Here is a 20,003-nt window from a genome sequence, read left to right as displayed (position 1 = left end):
AGAACTCGGCACAATAGTATATACGTAAAAGTAACAACGGACTTTGCAGAAATACACCACTGGCCTATATTTGAAAAGATACATATATCCAATACCTGTAGTCTACATCCCCCCCCGCAAGAAAAGCAACAATAGTTTTCGAAATACTAACGGCTTTTGTCTTGGCAGAATTTTACTCTTTGAAAGTCATTAGGATTAAGAGATGGAATTTCTTCTGCAAATATTAGACATATAGCCCATTCCTAATGAATTAATTTTAATATTTTTTCCACTTTTCTTATTTGCAATTTGTCACTCTACGAGAAACTTAAAATGAGCATACTTATATCTGTATTATGGGAGCCAAGTTTGTACACCTTTTACTTCTCACTTCTTTCTTTCGTTAACAAACTTCTCTTCTTCTTTCCCCTCTCCTGTCCTTTAATTAAACCTATGATTATCCAGTCTTATACTTCCGTTTAATCAAATAAATTGTGTTCATAGAGAGCGTTTAGGACGTGAATTGTATTTTCTGCAATTCTACTGCATTTAGTTACATGCTCGACAAAAGCTGGTGGACATTCTATTTTTTAACTTTTCAAGCCGTAAATCTTTATTATCATTTATTTGTTGTTGCTACAAATGTTATTTTTGTTTGTACAAACCTTGCAACTGATATGGTGGATTCTGTTGTGTTCACTTTAGAAACAGTAAATACCTCTTCTGGATATTCGTGCAGAGTCTTCTTTCCATGTGAAAGTAGCAATTTTCACTTTTTCGATGAATAATGTTCATTATTCTGAATTGAAATAATGTCCTACATCTTACAACATTTTTGAATTGAGGTATTAAACATTTCTCTTTGGAAAAGTGAAAAACAAATGGTCTGATCCGCAGCTTCATGTTTACATGCGATATTTCCATGGAAAAATTAATTTCAAAGCAATAAATGTTATTTCTCTTTTTAAATTATAAGCTACTGCCAGAATTTTTATTCCACAGTATTTATACATTTTTAATCTTTTATCTAAGTTCTAAATGTGCATATTTAGCTTCTTGTACTCGCTCTGCATTTAGCTTCTTATAAGACTAATTTAATTACATCACTAATGTAAATGGATCAGATAATTATTTTCGGAGACCACTAAATTAATATTACTATTTCATATTCAATAACATATAATATCAACATTCAGAAATACTCTACTACGATCAGATTTAAATATATGAAGTAGTTTGATAAAAAAAATAAACTTTTTAATTGTTAAATACACAAAATAAGACATACATTGACGAAATAAAAAACGAGTAAAATTAGAACTCGCTTGAAGTTTTACTGTTTCTAGAAGCGTATGTAAAAATTCTTTTGCATTCGGTTTCTTTTATATTCGTGATACTAACAAGTACATTATCGACCTTTCCAACTTGAATTGGCCTGTACAAATACATCCATATAAACTGTACAAATACTTGATAAGTAAATATACCGAAATGTATACTGTGTGAGGAAAGAATTATATTTCGTAAATTCGAGTTTCAGAAACGAAAGTTTTCACGCCATTCAGAATAAATAAAATAGTCTACGGAACTGAAAATAATAATAATAATAATAATAATAATAATAGTAATAATAATAATAATCCTCAGTATGACTAACATAGCATAGATATGCCAAAAGAATCATTATGAAAACAAGCTACAGAATGGTAAAAAACTTAAAAATCGCCGCAATGAAACACCTGTAGGTGCTTTAAGTCCGTTTTGCTGATGATGGGAGCAACAGAAAGCGTCGAGCACATTAAACATAAACAATTTGCTTGAGGTATGAATACCAGTTAAAAGAAGCAGTTGTTTGTTTTTTCTTCAACGCGTGTTTCTGCCGAACAAGAATCACAGCTGTTTAGAGCGAAGTACTGCTTTCTTAAGAAACGAATGTTAACATTCGAATACCCGTTTAAAAGCTTCTGAAAAGTTGAAAAATTCAGCTACCAGAGAAAACACTCAAAACAAAACTAAATAGCGCACGAAACGCAAAACAATTTACAAGAAACATTACAGTTAAGCAAGATTCTATTATAACTTTCACATAAACCAGTCCAAAGTGCCTTAGGCCGATTACCGGTTTCTGTTTCCTTTCTGAAGTACGGAAGAGTTTTTTTAAAATAGCAGGTTCATGAGCAAAAGTGATAGGAAGAAATTTATTTACCTGTTTCGCTAAAGAAATTCGTCGCTTCTGAAAACCGTCGTGCACACTCTTAACGTTATCACTTGCTAATGCCGATATATAATTACAGTGTGTCGCTCGCCGAGAACTCTGCGACTGCAAGCCCCACTTTCACCTGTTGAAGGTCGGGCGAGTCCATTGTGAAAGCGCGGTGTTACACTGAGCAACAGCGCGGGGGAAAGGAACCACAGACTGCTTCGCATGAATGGAATTCATTAGAGCAGCGACGCCGGTAGAAGCGAAAGAAGCGCTGTATCGTTGCTTGCTGCTGTAGCTGCAGGGATTTTTAAACTATCAAATGGATAACAGCATAAAATTTTCTGATTTGGGCGCTGTTGAAAAAGCCTACACTGTGATGCTTATCTGAGCCTAGAAGGTTATAAAGTATTAATTTTTCCGCCAATGAAAAATTTTATAATTTTTTTTTTTTTAACCTTAAGAATAAAAGACAAAATTTACTAAATTTAGAAATATTACAGATTTAAAACATGTTATAAAACTGATTCAATTGTGTATTTAAATTTGCGCCAAAGTTTCTATTTATTTAATAGCAATTAAAACTAATACAAGGCCATGAATTTTACTATCAGAGACCGAAACTTAAAAAGATAATCCCTCCCTTTTCTTTTCCTTTTTTAAAAATAACTCGATAATAAAGTACTGATGTTATCAAATGGTTATAACCTTATTAAGATGTCAAATCTTATATTATTAATAATTCATAAAATGTTTATAAATGTTATGCTAAATAATTTATGTTTTTTATATAATTTGAAAATTATTTAGTGCGAACAGTATAATTTGCCAAAATTTCATTACAGCGATATGTTATTTTAAAAGCTTTATTATTAAATTAATAAATCAGTGGAAAGAAATTTATTTAATACTTTTTTTAATTGTACTAGCAAAGAAATCTGAATGCTGAGGATGTAGTGAACTTGTAATCCTGAGGATGCAGTGAAACTTCCCTAAGACGATCACCCGAAGTCTTCGAAGATTTTAGACTTTCATAGAAGTGGCCGTCTCTTAGAATATGATTATCGGTTGCTGTTATTTAAATTTGTTTTGAAAAATACTGATCATTTTCAGAATGGTTACATAGGAAGGTGGTCACCGTGAGAGATATTCTGTAATATCCCACAGTCAATTTTGTTTTTTCGATTTGATTATCTTCGTGGTAGAAATGTTTATCTCAAAAACTAAGTACTGCTGAATGAGCATTGTTTAATAGCCATTTTCTCGATAGCAGATGCCGTTTGTTTGGGAGCAATTTTTACGAAATAGACTTACTTTTCTGTAATGTACAAAGTGATGGATCCTAATGAAGTTCAAACAGTTCTAACTGAAATTCATCTTGCTAAAACTCCATTTTTAATTTTAACTGGCTACTAAAAATATCGATTTGTTGACGAAATACTTCAAAATTTTGAAATCGATAATTAAATTTTAAAACAGCTCATTAAAATTGCTACTGCAGCAAATCAAATGGTAAAAAATCATTAAATAAAATAAAAATAACGAGTCGTATTAATGGTCATCATTGATTTACACTATTCTTATAATTAATTACTCGTAGACTGTTATTTTGAATACGTTTTCAAATTAGTAACAAAATGTTTCAAGCTTTTTAAGATACTCTTTAGCAATGATTACCTGTATAATCCACTTCGTAACGTATCCTTTTAGTTTGAAGCATAACAACATCAACGATACAAAATACAATTAACGGTTCCGTACACTTTTACGGTTAAACAATTTAATATAAAAGCTTATGTTAACATTGAGTGTAGTTCCCCATATTTAACATGTTAAGGGAATTCTTACACTACGATGATAAAAATTTTTAAGAGATCGAATGATTTCTGAATTTTCGTAAAAATTAATTTTTATAATTGTATTACTCGTATTATACTGCCAATTTTTATTTGTTTAAATTTTCGATAAAAAGTCGATTTTTATTTGAACAGGACACGTGTGGGTCTTAAAAAGCATACAAACTTCCTATTATTTAAGACTTTATATCTTAATTATTATTATTTAGTACTTAAGTATTACAGTACGATTTCAAGTTATTTAAGTTTCGATTGACAATTTGTCTCCAAAACAATTTATTTATTAATTATGTCGATTCATTCAATTCCCATACAACGTTTATTCAACAGTGAAACAAATTAAGATGGAATCAAGCAGAAGTGATAAAGTCACTAATGTCTGTCTACACCCCCTGGTATATCAATTTTTGATATCAGACGTAAAAGCTTACACAGTTTTTGAATATACGGTTTAAAGTATAAGCAAAAATTATATCTTAGTTATTCTATCTCATTTCATTTTGCTTTGAATGTCTTCGAATATTCATTTGTATTTATTATGTTTTCTTAGTTTTAGTTCCCAAAATAAAATTTAAAAAAAAAAAAAAAAAGTTTAAAAATGAAAATAAAGTATCGGAAGTCCAAATTTTCTATCTCAGGGGTTCTCAACCGGTGATACGCGTACTACTAATGGTACGCAATGCAAGAGAAAAAATAGATGGTACGCTAAGAAGCAAAGTATTCTTAGCTATGAAATTAAAAATTAAAACTCCACCATCCTGACTGAGTTTTTCTCTAACACTTGTAAATTTATGCGATCTGAGCTTTGTTTAAGATTGGTGGTGGTAGTAGAACTTTATGGTGGCGGTACTAAAGGTTTTCAATTTTTGTTTAGATGGTCCGCGTTAGTCAAAAGGTTGAGAACCGCTATATCTCATAAACTTAAGCAATATGAACAAATTTAGGCAGGGATGTTAATGTAAAAAATGAGGGTGACTAAAGCCCTAATTTGATCGCTCATGTATTTCCTGAGATACTTTAATTTTTGCTTTACATTGAATTTGTTGCACCTGGGTATTAATTTGTTCTGTTTTGCAACTGGATTATGATAATCATTACTTCAACCCTCAACCTAAAGCTGCTGAGTTCGATTTGTTCATAACAGTTGAAAAGCATTTCCAACTGCACTGCATTACCAATAATAACTCCCAAGTAAATAAAGAACAACTAGAAACTAATGAAACAGAAAAAAAAATGTAATTTAAAAAAGAATAAATAAAAAAATCAACTTTCAGATTTTATATTACCCCTAAAGTTTACGTTTTTGAGCGTTTTGTGTGTTACTTTTATTTATTAAATATTCTTTTATTATATGTAGAGATGTTCTTCGCACTTAAACCGCATAAAATTCAATTCAACAGCATAACAAAATAATTTAAAAAGAGCATATGTTTAGAATTTCCGATATTCAGTCTCGCGCGCTGGAGATTTTTTTTTTTTTTTTTTTTTTTTTTTTTAGTACAATGTTGCCATTGGTCGCTTTGAAATCGTTGAGTTTGTTAATCAACAATTCGTTAAAGTTTTACAAAATATGAAATAGATAATAAAACAAATTCTAAATTCCAAATGTGGGCTTCCAGATATCCATATTCGATAGGAGGACAACGTTATTCAAAATTTGATGCGTCTAGGTACCGTTGTTTTTACACAGTGCGGGAAACATACATGCAGTCATGCATATTCTTCATTATTTCATTTCTTTAAATATAATGCAGGGTTCTAATATTTGGTGGCCACAGTTTTAAAGTTGCCAAAACGAAACTAATAGCTCTTCTGGGCAAATTGTTCCTTTGGGATAATAATTTTAAAAAAGTACTACTGTTTGAAAACAAGAATTCTTGACAATCGAAGAGTATCTTTTAGCGATTGATAGAGTTACTATTGTTAGAAAAGAACGTTGTTAAAATGCCTTATAACTTAAAAACAGTCAGTAATGCGACTGAATGAAATTTAGATGTCAGTAACAACTGTCAGCAGAAGCAGCTTGGCAACCTTTGAGTGCAAATGAATGTAGCAAATTTGACACATGTATTCATGATAACGAAATTATCCAACAAAAAATCTTCAAAGAAACTGAATTAAATTATTTTTAGTGACTTAATAATAAAGTCTTTGCGACACATATGCCTAATCACAGTGAAAAGTTGACAGGCCGTTATTCAAGAATGCGACAACTCGGAAGTTTTATTTCTTATTTCGATTCCAAGCACGCAATACAGGTATTCAGTTATTTTTCTCCTTGTGAAAACGCACTGTCACTGTTCACAAACTTAAGATTTGTTTTAAGACATTTCAATTTTTATCATGTTAGTACACTCGTACATTGTATATGTTAAATTCCACGAAGTTCATTGTACATGTTTTTATTAATTATTTAACATTTAAACAATTTTCCTTTTCGTTAATTTAATTTTCTCATTTAATTCTTTCATTCCGATTATAAAAATAGCAATGGTTTTCACAATACATCAGTAAAATTATGCATCATTTTATATTAAACTATAAATTGATTTCATAATATAATTCATAGTTCTAGACTATTTTTTGTCATCCATCTTTGCCGAAGAAACCCCTGAAATACTTATCAAACTTGGGTGTCATAACTGAAATTGAATATCTACAAATTATTGTCGTTGTCGTGACTAATCTCGCTTGTCTGCTATCGGAGCAAGCCCACGGAATTCATCGTGGCATCATTTGGCATTCATCGTTGGCAAGCAGGCAAGACCTGTCGCGCTGGCTAGAGCCTTGGGCACCATAGGTAACAGTACGACTTTGTTCAGTTCCGCTCCCAATTTTGAAGGACAGCAACCCGGGGGACGGGTCCGAGAGTCCCCCACCTCTCTTGCCATATACATTAATTTGACTAACTATTTACTTACATATTATGAATTAATATTAATATTACTTAATTGCATACTGTATACCTCTAATAACGAGGACTTACCGAAAAATTTACATTGCTTTTTTCGACCTCGAGGACCGAGGTTCAAGTACTTAGCGTTGTTGCCTTATTGTATTATGACATTTCTAAGCCAAAAAAGAAGATTCTACAAACAATAAATACGTATATATTTGTTATTGTGAGCACTCTATAAATTTTAGTGGCGTTATTATGCGTAAAGTGCTTTCTTAATAATTTGCTTCTGTTTAATACACACATAATGTGACAATTTGGGGATTCGAATGTTCTCATGTCACAAGAGATTTAAAGCAGGACAGCCCCAAAATTAGTGCTTAATGTGAAATGCTGTATGACAGAATTTTTAGGTCTATTTTTCTTCCATGAATAAACAGAAACAGTGTAAATTTACCTCGATACATTCACTAATTACATTTATCAACAGCTGGAGGACCATCAGTCAAAGGTAATTTTTCAGGAGGATGGCACACTATCACACTGGGCATTGTGCGTTCGCAATTTGCTCGACAAATTATTCCCCAACATTGGGATGGACCCATTCCATGGCCAACACGTTCGCCTGAGATAACCGCTTTGGACGTCTTTCTATGGGATTATGTTAAATTGTTAAGTACATTGTTTACTTATGAGGTTTTACTAAAGCTGGAAATGTTAATTAGCCCAGTAACCTCAGCAGACGTAAAGTGTATTACTGATATGTTTGGAATAACTGGAAAGTCGTGGAAGGGTTTAAAAAACCTTTTTATCTAAATAAAATTTAGAACATAAACGCTCTTTCTTAAGTTAATAATATCAGCCACAGCTCGTGGTGATGTACCGAAACAGATCAGTCAAATTAAAGTTAAATCGTGGAACAGTAGTCAAAGACTGGACAATTTAGATCTTTCTCTAAGCTGGTTCGGTAATTCTAACCGGAGCGTCAAAATCAAGTTATTCGATGGCGAATAACTGAAAGTTAATAATTACAACTATCACAGCTGGCAGGAATTAAAGACAGCTTGCATGTGCGGGCTAGAAACACGCTCTCTTGTAAAATGCAAAAACCTCAGTTATACTAGTTATCTAATTTACGTTCTGACGAGGAAATCGGAAAGGAAAAGTGCAGATCCTCAGAATAACTAGTAAGTTTCAAATAATAACCCTACATATATTGTTCGAGAGTGTCAAACATTGCTGACCTGAAGACCAGTGCCATTGCAAACATAGATCACACCATCTTGCACTATAATATGGACAGAGCTGGAATATCGGTTTGACATTTTGCGCACTAGCAATAGTACACATATCGAGGTTGCGTCACTTGTCACGAAAACTTTGAACCTTGCTTGCGAACGTGTGACCAATACAAAATATATAAGTTGTAAGGCCCCTCACTTGAAATCTAAGTTAATGTTGGAAGTGAAGAACCTAGGAACTGATAAGCGAATAATCACTAGAGTTCGAAGACAGGAAACAACAAGAGAGAAGGGTAAATAAACCTTTATTATTTCTATAAGATTTCACAAAACTCCGCCAGGGAGTGAACAAATAAAGTCCGCACTTTGGACTTGAACTTAAAAGACTAAGAATTAAACTAAAACTAAGATTAACTAACCAAGTATAGCCAAAGCTATCAAGATACAAAGAGAGTTGGCCCCTTAACCTATTTTACTACGATGCTTAGCAAGGGTCCGAGTACGGCCGAGCGTATAACAGCTTTGAGAGAGAGAGCGGCCAAAAAGGCAGACGCGCGTAGTTCAGAAACTCTGTTTCCTCTGTCTCGGTAAGTAACTTCGTGGTTTAAATACCGCTCCTTCTCATTAAATATTCAGCAAATTCCAAAACTACGTTCTGGCCGGAAGTAGTAAGTTGAAGTTAAGAATTTGACAGGAAAGGAACTTTAACTTAAAATTTAACTGTTAATAAAATTAACATAATCCTTACAAAGTTGTTCCATTCCCAAACAACAAGTTGTTAAATTTCAGGAAACTATGTGGAAACCCTTTTCTTCGTTCCAGATTTTTTTTAAACAATCCCTGCGGAGAATAATCCGTCAGGAACATGATTAATAAATAATTAATTTGGTTAAACTATAATCTAAAAATCGGAATAATGAATGTGGGAGTAAGTGTCATTGTTTATATAAAACATTTTGGGGACCAAAAATGGACAACGATCGTTAAGAACGTTTAAATGGAGATTGTACTGCATTAAATTCTTATTTTGAAAAAGCAATGTAAATTTTGGAGCAAAGCTAGACTATAGCATAACAGTCTATATCAAAAGCTGCCTCTTATCTTTTCGAGCGTTACACATATAAATTCAAACATGTGTAGTCTGCATGACAGCCGTTCTTAGAAATGTATCTTTTTCGTAATCGGAAGACTTATGTTTAGATATTTATTATTTAAACACGGTCGGCGATCAAAAAGTTCATAGAAAAATTATTAAAAATTGGAAAAATTTAGATGGAATACTTGTAGAATTTTATATAGGACTTAATGATAAATTTGATATCTAAAACTTATTTTTTAACAGCCAAAGCCTAAACATGACATCCATAAGGACTTGTGCGAAAGATTAGGAATACAGTGCGCTAACCTTTTCTGTAGTGCTAAAAAAAAGGGAAGCAGAATTTAATTTGCAGTGGGAGAATTTGCTGTGAAAATAATCAATTCTCCAGTCATATCAATTACAGAGGACATGATGGCCAAAATGAGGAAAATGGGGATATCAGATAACAAGTAACTATTAGATATGTATCTGAGACTGTTGATATTTCATTTGGCAGCGAAGAATTGTATTTAAGGAAATATCCGATGTCTCAACTCTTTAGGTCTCAAAAAAGGTTAACGGAGACACAGAAAACAGGTCGTGTTACAATTTTTGAGTTACTTTTAACAATAAGAGTTTCCATGTAGATGTGAGATTATAGATGAACGTAGTTACACATTTCAATCATGTGAATAAACACACAGCAGGATTTAGAAATGCCTTTTCTGCGAGCTAAACTTTTGAATCTCAGCATCAACGGCCGATGTTTTGCTTAAGTTTTATCAGGGATGCCAAAGGGCTATAGCAAGTGATTATCATTAACGCGAAAAATAATCGCAGTGGATTATCAAAGACAGTTAATGGTAATACTTTGGTCTTCATGAGATGCGTTTTGCGTGAGATGATGATATTACGTTCTGGTTTTCAGATCATTGTGATGAATTTTTCTCCTAGAGATTATATGCCGTAAGAGACGCTGGGAAAGGGAATTGAATTGCCTTATATCGATAAGATGCATAATAACAATAATAATAATTCAGCTATAGCTTGTTTCTTTGACAGTGAAAGTTTTGATCAGTTGTTGTAATGTACCACTTTCGACATACTGAATTTATTGGAATATTCTCATTTTTAAATGATTTTTTATTCTGTGAGGGAATATATTTGTTCTCATGACACACTTTTTTTATTAATTTGTCCTTTAAAATGAAAGTTAACTTTTTATAAAATATAAATATTAATAAAAATATTTGTTAATGCATGCAATACGAATTTAACATCATATTAGTAAACGAATTTAATAGTACATGTAATTTATCAAAACAAATTTATTGCACAGAATTCATTTTTTTTTAAGCTAAAAGTCGAAAATGGATTCAGTATTCCGGACTTAAAACTGAAGTGCGTTAATCTCAAAACTACTAAGTGTTTCCAGATAATACTATATTCATCTCTACAGGGGTAAGAAATCTACAGAGTTTAAATAGAGCTCTGCACAATCACCGTCGATCACAGGTATTATTTGCTTTGCAAAATTAAAGAGAAAGATGATCGATCCCCTTACATAACTGTGAATGATTTTTTTATGGAATCTTATAACTTTGTCGAAAACGTCTGCATTAAAAATTTAATCAACCAAGTCTCTAAGTCAAGCATAAATTTATTATCATAGGATTTTTAAATTGCAAATTTCTGCAAAATCTGTCAGATTTTATCTTATTAATAGGTCCTTTTATTTTTCGAACTTAGTTGCTAACTAAAAAAAATAACTAAAATAAACTTCAAAACTGGAGTTTTCATATGATACTAAATTTATTTTACAGAAAAATCAGTATCTTACGCAGTCATCGTTCCCTAGCTCTCGCATCATTTTTGCGCGTGTGTTAAAATTTCATGACACTACTTGTGTTCTTTGTAAATGAGAAAAAAAAAGTGTTGCAATGTGTAAACAACCTCGACGATAACAACTCATAAGACTAACTATACAATTCCCGATTATAAAAATCAATAACACTTTTTCCTGCATCACGCAATAATTTAGAACGGATGGGCCAGTCAGCTAGCTTCCAAGAAATACGAATATAGACGTGCAATAACAAGCTTGTTAAACTTCTATGAAATCTGCGATCTTACAAATCTGCGATATTTAAAAAGAGCTATTTCTATTTCATTCATATGGAATATGCACAAAGCGGGTCATCTGGTAGTTCTAGAGATATCTAGCTTTGAAAATTCTAAAATTAAACATGTTTATAGATATGTGAATTTTTTAAAGAAACTGTACCAAATTAAAAGTGCATTTCAACAAATACGGACGGAACAAGGTTACTCTTACTTTAGTCTTTCAATATTTTCCTAACTTCTTTCAATTAGAATTACAGTTTAAAACCATGGAGATAAAATGTCAACTTTCTTGCCTCCATGTTTTTCTTCTCATCCGCAAGTCTAAAACTCTAACAAGGTTGCAGGTACACTGCACCATTAATATTTTAATATGATTTTTTTATTGCATAGATGTATCAACACAATTGTGTTCCCAGTTAAGAAATTAATCTATTTGAATTCTGCATCGCATTCTCGAAACCTATGCGATGTATTCCTTATTTACATGGATTTGTTCTAGTATGAACTAAGAAAAATAAATCTGTAAGCGGAAGAAAACTGATGAAAATCTTTTTCATGGTAGTTAAATTCTGAGAATGTTGAGTCCAGCTCAGGAAACCAGATTTATGTGGCACTGTTTCTCCGAAACATTTCCCTGTAAATCCACGCATTTCGCACTGATTTGAATTTCATTAAGATGTTATTCGTTTTTGTGTTTATTCTGAAGTATCCTTCTTGTAATCATTCCGAAAATTCTAGGAAGTAAATTTGTGTACCATTCCATACTGAGCATTAAAATTAAACCGAAAATGGAATACACCTACAGTAAATCCGACCTTACAAACATACTGAAAATCAAGGTCAAATCGAGGCCAACGAGATTAGCTTGTGTTCTGTCATCTTGTGCTGAGGATGAGTTCGAATGCCGCCTTTGAAGTGGGTGTACTTAATGACTCGAGATCAATTAAAAATAGTGCGATTTAAATTACTTTCGTACGGAATGAAATCGAAGGTTGCAAAACGATAATACGAGCCAAATCGGTATATGGTAAAATCTCATAAGATTTGGATTTCGTAATGAGATCTACACTTAACCTTCAGAGTGAAATCTCATTCTAATATATACCGGCCATTTTAAGTAAATTTCATGTCTTCAGGTCAGAGCTGTACCCAGGAGAAGCTGATTAAGTGACGAAGTCACGATGCAGTTTAACCTGTGTGTAACTCAAAAATTCTGAGCCTAACTTTTGATAAATATAGCATAATTCACATATGGCAGAACTTTTTTACTATGCAATCATGAATAGCAGTTATAGGCATAACATGAGAATACTTCCATGAAGAGTCGTGAATAGCAATTATAGGCATAAGTGAGAGTATTTCCATGAAGAGTTGCAGAATAGTAATCACAGGTTTTGAAAAGGTGATTTATCTGCATGAAGATGCCGTGAAAGGAGAAGCGACTGATACAGTTCGGAAGGTTTACAAGGTATTTCTCCCGCCTTCCTAGCAGGCCTTCGTGGTGTGGTGGTCTGCATACTGGGCGCGTATTCCAGAGGTCCGTGATTCGATTCCTGGCGAAGGCGTTGCTCATTTGTCAATCGCTCTGGCTTCTAAAAAATATCTAATGTCTTCTACAGTGGCATCCGAACTAAATGGGTGGTGGATAATGATTCTCCACACCCAGGATTTGGCGATTGGGGCCCCTAAAATACCCAGTCGCCCTTTAAAAGGGTGAGTTTATAAGATATTTCTCCCGCCCTCTTAGCAGACATTCGTGATGTGGTGGGCGCGTATTCCAGAGGTCCATGGTTCGATTCCCGGCGAAGGCATTGCTCATTTTTCAATCTCTCTTGCTTCCAAAAAAATACCTAATGTCTGTACAGGTTTAACTATAGAGCTTTCTCCTTCAGAAATGAAAATGATGAAAGATAAGCCTGTGCTCACGCGATACTAGTGTATTTTTATAGATTTATGCTTTTAGTAAACGCAAACTCCGGCAGCTGAAGGAGAAGGTTCTGTAGTAAAATCTTTAAAAGTAGCGCTGTAAATTTATAAAAATTAACGCTGATTACTGTTGTTTGAACTTCTAATAATTGTCATTTGGCCCTGTTACTTTTACTTTAATCTGAATGGCATTTTGCATATATTTTATTTTCAAATTAATTTTTTCAGTATTTCGCTAAGGATGATGAAGATACACATGTTCTACAGACCATTCCCCCCCCCACACACACAAGTCCACCAGCGGCCAAGCGGTAAAATTTCTGAATATTGCTAGTTCCAACCTGCGTTCTGTTCTAGGCGAACAGGCTGGCTGCTTTGGCATTTTCCTGGTTTTCCCCATATGCAATGTGTATACGAGCCAGTTTCGCTTAGAAAGGTCCTCCACGAAGGCATCCCTCCCCTTAAACAGATAATCCTATTGTGCTTTGCCATAATCAACTAAACCAAACCAAACCAAACCAAGCCCTCTCCCACACACACGAAAGGGGAGGAGAATAAAAACGGATGGGAATTTTTTTAAATGAGTAAAACCTAAATGTCAAATAGTAAACAAATCTCTTTAAATTTTTTGTTCAGTCGAAATTCTTATTAATATGAAACTATTTTTTACTATGCAAATTTTAGTACATCCGCCTTCCGTCGAAATTCAGAATTTTATCAATTAGTGGTAATAATTTTCTCAAAACACTGCTGGCTGATACAGCTAACAGAAAAGCATAAATCCATAAGAATGTAGCAACACAAAAATGTAATGAAATAATAAATAAACATTTAAAAGAAGAATCTGTAGTTAGATAAGTTAAAAAATTAACACTTTTTTTTTTCAGAAAATATCTTCAGTGAAATGATGAGTTAATTCACTTATTTCTGAAAGCATTTCTTCATATTTCTAAAAGCTAATTGATTTAGAGGCCCATCAGTGGGCGAGCGAATAAGAATCCTCTACTTCTCAAAGTGCTGGTTGCGTGTGTGTATTTCCTTGAGTAAAAATAAGCCAGTTTCCATTAAAATGTTCTCCTTTAAGTGACTCCGTTAGGCAAATAACATCTTTGCGTATTAGATTTAAAAATCAAATTGATTTGATGCAGATTTTCAAAAGTCTGAAAATTTTAAATCATTGCGGATAACTATAGTTTTTGCCTATACCTATAGCCTGTTTTGTATACTATAATTTGTGATTTTAGAAGACAATATGAAACTTCAAAGAGGGGCGAGAAAGTCTGTTTGAACAAAGTCACACATAAGTAGCATGATAATGGGCGTTCTGCATCAGGTGGATCAGTGGATCAGGGGGCGTGGTCAATGACATCACAGAGGGCGGGGCCAAAGGCAACGTCATCACACTAGGAGGCGTGGTTTCGAGTGGAGTTGAGTTGTTCGTAGACTACTGATTGAGTTGTAGACCTCCTGCTTTTCATTAAAAGTTAGTTTTTTTAATTTGGCAACGGAGTCATGGCGTCCTCTAGGGATGAAAAAAGAAAATAATGTATTTAGGAATTGCTCATGGCGTCCTCTAGGGACGAAAAAAGAAAATAATTTATTTTAGAAATTTCTTTTTTTTAAAAAAATATTCTATTATTCAAAATATAGAATTGAACTCTCAAACAAAATATCTCACCAGCTCAGTAGTTTGAAGATTTTAACCTCTAAGCTGATGTGATACATTCAGATTCAGGTAAAAAAGCCTATTTAAGAAAATGGAATTTGAATCGACTCATCAATTTATTCTAATACTTTTATCCTTTCTAGTTTTTCATGAAACTTTAACTTATTTCTCAGGTTTTCTGTTCATAATAACATATTCCTTTACTGTCATATTTTTTTAATACTTAACGTTTCTAATTTGTAATATTTTATTTAATTTTCACATACTATTTTTTTTAATATCTTTCATACCATTTCAGCATACCCTGATTTTTAACTTATATATTATATTTTACAAACGTTACCGCACATGCTGTTTATTTGTTACACTACTTAATTTTAGATGCAATTTCACACTTTTTTTAACGTTATAATGTTCAGTATATTCTGAATTTTAACTTCATTTACTTTTTTTTAAACCATTCTAGTATTCTACACACACTTTAACTTAGTGGTTTGAAATTCTATTTAAAAAGAAACGTTTATTTTTCGTGATCTTAGTTCTTTTACTAAATTTTCTACGGAATTTCCAATTTCTTTCACATGTTCAACAATATCTTCCTTACATTACCGAATATTTTTTTTAAAAACTTAAGTCTATAACTGTTAATTGCTTTTCTTACGTTCATGATTTCCCTTCTGTGTTTATATTTCTTAATTCTAGTTTAACTTATTTATTATAATGTTTTTATTTCTGTCTCATCACTCGTAATTCCAACATTTTATCCCTTTTTATTCATTTTAACGATATGAATTGTTTTCATTTACTCCATATTCAAACATTTCCTTACAATTTTTTAAATACTTGTTTTATTCTGCGATCATAATAGATCATCTACAGGTTTTACTCAGAAATTTCCATTCACAACTTTACAGTTTAATACCATTTATATCTAAATGTATTTCTTTCTCATATAGTTTTATGGTCTTCAAAGTTTCTAACATCATGTTTAGTTTTAAATCCCGATTACCTTTAAGTGTGTTGATAATTTTCATTTCTAATTTTACAACCACGTTCAGTGTTTCATCCACACATACCAAAATATTTCTTACATTTTCTGATATTTAGTCTATGTCATATTTCAGTATTAAGCGCTTATCAAGGATCTTCCTTCACTTCTGTATGTACTGTCAAATTTGGAATAGCAACAATAACCTTAAGATAATACATTCTTTCGCGTATGATTATCAGAGTTTTAGAAATTTTCCATTACTCTATCATGATAAGTGGATGATGCTTTTAAGATTCTCCTTATGCATATATGTAATATCGAGGTTCAGAATAACAACATTAGGACACTATAACTCTTTCACACTATCCTATCATGATTATTTTTACACATATGACGCCGGAAAGACTGGCTTCACAAACAAGACATGACAAGAATGTTTTACGATAAGTGTTGATGAAATCATTTCGTTAATGTATGTTTTAAATAATTTTTGCTATTTAAGAATGCTACGTATTTCTATATCATTCAGAATTGTTAGATTCAGAAGCGAATATGAGGAATATATGTGATACAGAGTTAAATGTGGAATTATACGAAGAATTTTATTCACGAAATGAAGCTGATATTTTGCTAGATGAACTATCAAATTATGATTTTAAAAATATTAGTTTTGAAATTAATGGGACTCAGTATGTTCCACGAAGAAAAGTACTCGGTTTTGGTGATGAAGGACTTAGTTACGAATTCTCTGGAACAAGCATTTGTGCAGAACCATGGACTCAAACTCTTCTAAATGTAAAAGATTATGTTGAAACGATAACTGGCAAAAAATATAATTTTGCTTTATTGAACTATTATCCTGACGGAGTGGCGAAAATTTCAATGCATAAAGACAATGAAACTTGTCTCGAACCTGAAAGTGATATACCTATCATCAGTTTAGGTGCAAAACGTCAAATGGTATTTACCAGGCGAAATTTCACATCTCGAAGCGTGGACTTAACTCATGGAACTCTTCTTGTAATGAAACCCCCAACGAATCAATTTTGGATGCACGGAATACCCTCTCAACCTGACGTTAAAGATCCTAGAATTAGTATCACATTCCGAAACATAAAAATTTCGAAAATTAAAAAACGACGCTTGGAAGATAATGAGGATGAACTTCCAGAGGATGACTGGTTTGCCCACTATATGAAGTCTGTTCCTGAAAATATCTTCATGCCGAATAATCGAGAACAGAAAAAAGAAAGTTCGAAGTTGATTGCACAGTGGACTCTTGGTTGGGGATATTTTGTGTCCATAAATCAGTTTGAAAACAGAATGAACATTCATCTACGTGAATGTGTGGAACAAAATAAAATATTATACCCTACTACACGCGGTGTTGTTATAACTCCTGCAACATGGCAAGAATTTTCCTCAAAAATATATGAATTTAATCTTGTCTATACGACTGCCAGCATCATTTGCAATAATGAGTTGGTAGTTTTCAACAAAGAAGGTGAGTGTATTTTTCAACAAGTTTTTAAACAAGATGAAAATTCTTTTAAACTAAAACCTACATACCTAAAAGTAAACTGTGATATTTTAAAAAAATTGAAAGAAATTATTCCTGATGTATCTAATACTTTATATAAAAGTATTTTTGAAATTATTTTACCGTTGCAAATCAAATGTAAAAACAATTGTTCGGATATGGTAAGTGATGATGATGAACTTTTTAAAGAACTCATAAACTCTATCAAAACTGAATTAAATTCAGTGATTAAAAAACTATTTAAATGCGAAGGTTGTATTGTAAATCATCCTTCACAAACAAGACATGATTGCATTATAATAAGTGTTGAGGATAGAATTAAATATATTGGGGAAGATATATTTTTATGTATTAATTTTAAAAATATAAGAGATTCTTTAAGGCAGAAAAAAATTTTTCATTTATTTTGTAATAGGTTTTTTGAATCGAAATGTTATGAAGATTATAAAAATGCACTAATATAAGTACAGCTATTCTATTTAAATTTCTGTCTTTGGTTGATGTTATGAGTATTTTTTTTTCTTATGTTTTTTTTAATAGAAATATATTGAAATTTTAGTTTTAATTTTAAAGCAAACATGTATATCAAATATCAGTAAATGGATATTGTTGTTAATTTGATATTAACTAATGAAAGAAAATCCTAAGTATATTTTATGTATAATACAGAAACTTGTTCTTTGGAAATAAATAAATGTATTTAAATAGAAAAGCTTCTTGGTGAAATGAATGTATTTTTATTTTTTATAACAATTTTTTTAAGTATTGTATGTTTACAGTGCAGTATATGCTTCAAGTGATTCACTCGTGTTGAAAATTTAAGAGTTTATGAAGCGATTATTCGCTGAACTTATTTGATATATTTGTAAGGTTTCTTGAATACGAGTAATCTGAAGAGATATTTGAAATCTCATGAAAGAAACATCAGATGTAGTGTATGTCCTAAGAAATTTAAGTTTGTAGTTTGAAAAGTCGTGAAGCTTCTCGTCTTAGAATTTTGCAGTGAATAATCACAAGTTCTTTTCATGTAAAAAGGATATGAAAACTTATAAAGTTACTTTTAAGGGTAAATCGTGATAAAAAATATTTAGTGAGCATAAGAATTTAAAACAATATGAATCTTTACATCGTATTGAATGTTCGGACATTTTTTCAAGTAAAACAGAATTTGAAGAAAATCTCACGAAACTTTTTTTTTTTTTTTTAAATTTTGCCGGTGTCAAAAGAAACAGAAATATGCTGATGATGATGTTTTGAAACAGCATGATACTTCTCTTCTTATAAATTGCATCCATTGTTTACAAGTGTTTAAAAGAAAAAGTGATCTCTTACACCACATTCGAATGCGACATGATTTGATGTGAATCTTATAAAAACGAAGAAACGTTGACATCGTTAATACATGCAAGTCTTCTAAAATCGCAAGTCTTAATAGTATGTTCGCAATTGAATCGATTTGCTAGAACATAGAAAATGATCATGTCTTAGATGTACTTCTTGAATATATAAAATTGTAGTTAGTAGGGAAAAAATGAGTTATGATGTAGTTACACTGAGTTAACACTGAGTTATGATATCGGTGTTTGAAATGGTAATCAACAGTTACATTTAAAATGTGTCGTGAGTGTGAAAATGCAGAAATAAAAGAGCTTTGGCGAATTTAATAAACTTGGTTCAATGTGGTTGATGGAAAAATTTGTTCCATGTGAATTAAATAGTGTAAGATATGAACCTCTTTCTCTCAATAGTTAATTATTCAATTGTAAGACAATTAAACTTTAAATATATATGCATATAGTACATGTAATGATTAATATTACATTGATTAATGTAAATAACTGATGATATGTGTATTAACATAGTGAATGTTCGCTTTTATGAAGTTCTAAGCATTACTTTAAATACCATTCATAAAACTTTTATCTCATATATACAAACATGACAATATCTATTGAGTTTTCGTTTATTCTTTGGAATGTATGAAAGTTTAAATATTTTTTTTAATTTAGTGTAGATTGGAGTAAAATATCTGTATCTTTCTTCATTTCAATCGGTAATATCTGTATGCTGGTAAAGGTACATATGTTCGTAAGAATTATACTGTGTCACATTTTTGACAATCTTCTTTCATTCATATTAGCTAATAAGAGAATTATTGAAGTTAGTAAAGTAATGAAAATCAACGTTATTGAAAGAAAACTCTAAAAGCATTTACATTTCCAGAAATATATCAAAGTTCCTTTTCTTAAAAACAGCAGGTGTATCGTAGTTTTTATTTCTATTTCATTAAAAGCTGAACTTGTAAAATAAAAATTTTCTATTAGTGTAAGGTAAACAAAAAGAAAATCAAGAGACAATCTGTATCATGAATGAAATTCAAGTCTTACATCGGATTAAAAAGAAATATTCTGAATCTAAATGTTTATGCCTATTTAGCACAAAATGCTTTTATTTGTGTTATAAATTTAACTAAAACCATTCTTATAACAGTATGTTGCCTTTAAAC

General features: G+C 31.7%; 1 protein-coding gene across 2 annotated transcripts in view; it reads right to left on the bottom strand.

Moving 5' to 3' along the window:
- Positions 1 to 20,003, bottom strand: part of LOC118199327 (axotactin-like) — a 260,812-nt gene that overhangs the window by 228,366 nt on the left and 12,443 nt on the right. The window contains exon 1 of one of the 2 annotated variants that reach the window (XM_085824184.1): positions 2,186 to 2,332. The exons of the other annotated variant lie outside the window; for it this stretch is intronic. The gene's annotated coding sequence lies outside the window, so the exon portion shown is untranslated. Of the gene's footprint in view, positions 1 to 2,185; positions 2,333 to 20,003 lie in introns of those variants that run through there. 2 annotated transcript variants of the gene reach the window in all.

Source organism: Stegodyphus dumicola, chromosome 9 (genome assembly GCF_044657685.1).
Source record: "Stegodyphus dumicola isolate Sdum_Otavi_A_Nest chromosome 9, ASM4465768v1".
Classification (NCBI taxonomy): Eukaryota; Metazoa; Arthropoda; class Arachnida; order Araneae; family Eresidae; genus Stegodyphus; species Stegodyphus dumicola.
Note: the sequence above shows the minus strand (reverse complement) of the source record. Positions and strands in the feature narration are given on the sequence as shown.